Source organism: Salvelinus sp. IW2-2015, linkage group LG14 (genome assembly GCF_002910315.2).
Source record: "Salvelinus sp. IW2-2015 linkage group LG14, ASM291031v2, whole genome shotgun sequence".
NCBI classification, from domain to species: Eukaryota; Metazoa; Chordata; class Actinopteri; order Salmoniformes; family Salmonidae; genus Salvelinus; species Salvelinus sp. IW2-2015.
Genome location: NC_036854.1, coordinates 23,542,587 through 23,545,506, shown reverse-complemented (window position 1 = coordinate 23,545,506; position 2,920 = coordinate 23,542,587). Strand labels below are relative to the sequence as shown.

Genomic DNA, 2,920 nt, shown 5'->3' with positions numbered 1-2,920 from the left:
AAAGGAAAAAGCTAGAGACAGACAGAGACAGAGACTGAGATTGTCAGTGATGGGACTATTTTTCATTCAAGTTTGAGTGATGTATTTTTGGCAGGTGGAGGACAAAGACACAGACATACAGAAATTAACAGATGGATATGGTAATTTGGACAACAGATTTGGAGGTGAGGGAGACGCAGGTCAATTTACTAACCTCTATTTGGTCTGACCCAATTGTGTTCTCATCGCCGTGGCAGAAGATTGAGATCGAAGCGTACGCCATTTTTACTGCCATGGACGCTTTATTTTTACTGCTACTCTTGACTGGCATGCCACTCACACACACAAATGTTCACCCACAGAAACCAAACATTTGCACACTAATTCATAGATACACTCCCTAACCCCACTCTCCCTCCCCACAGTTACTCTGAGGTGTTGTTCTTCTCAGAGAAGACCCTTAGGGTGAACTCCCTCCTCATGGGGGTCGAAGGGATGATCACGTTCTCCCCAAGGGGCAGGCAGAAGCGCTCTCTCACCTCGTGCAGATTAATGTAAGATTTGCACTGGCCTTGGAAGCGTTGTAGAGGAAGAAGTCTTTCTGCAGGTGCTGCCGGCTCCCAACCATCTAGGGAGAGGAGGATGGAGGGATAGACATACAGGAGGGGGAGAGGGGTGATGCACGAAAAAGGAATTTTAAAAATCTGGTTGGTCGATGTTCAACTCAGCTCCTATTGAAGATACAGTGGGATATTGGTAATGTTGCACTTACTAAGGCTTCCACTAGATGTCAACAGTCTTTAGAACCTTGTCTGATGCTTCTACTGTGAAGTTGGGCCGAATGAGAGGGGATTGAGTAAGGTCTACCATGACCTGAACATGCGCTGACCATGCGCGTTCATGTGAGAGCGAGCTCTGTTCCATCGAACTTCTGAAGACAAAGGAATTCTCCGGTTGGAAAATTATTGAAGAATTATGTTAAAAACATCCTAAAGATTGATTCAATACTTTGTCATGTTTTTACGGACTGTAATATAACTTTTTTAATTTTTCGTCCGTACTTTCCGCTGGACTTGCCCGCGCGTCATGAGTTTGGAAAGTGTACTGAACGCTAGAACAACAAGGAGGAAATTGGATATAAATGATGGATATTATCGAACAAAACAAACATTTATTGTGGAACTGGGATTCCTGGGAGTGCATTCTGATGAAGATCATCAAAGGTAAGTGAATGTTTATAATGTTATTTCTGACTTCTATTGACTGCACAATATGGCGGATCTATTTGTGTCTTGATTTGGCTCTGAGCACCGACCTCAGATTATTGCATGGTTTGCCTTTTCCGTAATTAAAAAATAAAATAAAAATCTGACACAGCGGTTGCATTAAGGAGAAGTGCATCAAAAATTCCATGCATAACANATCAAAAATTCCATGCATAACACTTGTATTTTCATCAACATTTATAATGAGTATTTCTGTAAATTGATGTGGCTCTCTGCAAAATCACCAGATGTTTTGGAACTTCTGAACATAACGCGCCAATGTAAACTCAGATTTTTGGATATAAATATGAACTTTACCGAACAAAACATACATGTATTGTGTAACATGAAGTCCTATGAGTGTCATCTGATGAAGATCATCAAAGGTTAGTGATTAATTTTATCTATATTTCTGCTTTTTATGAATCCTCTCTTTGTCTGGAAAATGACTGTGTTATTCTGTAAATAGGCACTCACCTAACATAATCGTTTGGTTTGCTTTCGTCGTAAAGCCTTTTTGAAATCGGACACTGTGGCTGGATTTACAACAAGTGTATCTTTAAAAAGGGGTAAAATACATGTATGTTTGAGGAATTTTAATTATGGGGTTTCTGTTGTTTTGAATTTGGCGCCCTGCAGTTTCACTGGCTGTTGAGTCCCACRTACCCTAGAGAGGTTTTAACAAACTATAGTTTAGCCCATCTATCTATTCTACTTAATTTTAATCAACTTAATTGCCATTGTTCCAAAAGATACAAACAAGATACAAAAATAACTTGCAACCAGCAGTTGATGTCAATATGCTGATAAATAGTATGCATCTAATATATTGATTTTGAGTCTGAGAATGGTATATAAACAACACCCATTGGACCTATAACCATACTTCACTTTTGATTAACTAAACTATTAAAATCTACAGTAATTCAGATAATTACATCACCCCTTCATGTCATATATTCTGACCAAAGCTGTAAAGTACTGTATCATAAGTATATCAATGCTAAAATTCTACCCTTTGATGACTATAATATCTTGTTGAACCATGAATTTGTCATTGTCTCTTTTAGAAGTACTAAACATGGTTTGCAAAACTTACATGTTTTTTCTTCTTCTTTAATCATACTTTTAACCAGTACAAGTTAGTAACAATGGAAAATGGCAACAAACAAAAACATGTTTGGCCATTTTTGTATGTACAGWGTAACAAATACACAGTGATGTATGTCCTTGTCAACAGATATCTGGAGGACTGTATACGGCTATATTTGTAATAAACTATACTGAACAAAAAAACGCAACATGTAAAAGGTTGGTCCCATGTTTCATGAGCTGAAATTAAAGATCCCGGAAATGTTCTGTACGCCAAAAAAACAAACAATTGTGAGCATTTCTCCATTGCCAAGATAATCAAGATAATAATAGTACTTTACACCACTGTATGTGCTTCAATAGAGTCTGACGTTCAGGGTGGTTGGACATACAGTGGGGAGAACAAGTATTTGACACACTGCCGATTTTGCAGGTTTTCCTACTTACAAAGCATGTAGAGGTCTGTAATTTATCATTTTTATCACAAAAATCCAGAAAATCACATTGTATGATTTTTAAGTAATTAATTTGCATTTTATTGCATGACATAAGTATTTGATACATCAGAAAAGCAGAACTTAATA

The 2,920-nt window shown here is 37.6% G+C and overlaps 1 long non-coding RNA gene across 1 annotated transcript in view; it reads right to left on the bottom strand.

Moving 5' to 3' along the window:
- Window positions 1-258: 258 nt before the first annotated feature.
- Window positions 259-2,920, bottom strand: part of LOC111972726 (uncharacterized) — a 12,955-nt gene continuing 10,293 nt past the window's right edge. The window contains exons 3-4 of the long non-coding RNA XR_002878504.2: window positions 764-910; window positions 259-607 (exon numbers count right to left, since the gene is read on the bottom strand). This is a non-coding gene — a long non-coding RNA (uncharacterized lncRNA). The remainder of the gene's footprint in view (window positions 608-763; window positions 911-2,920) is intronic.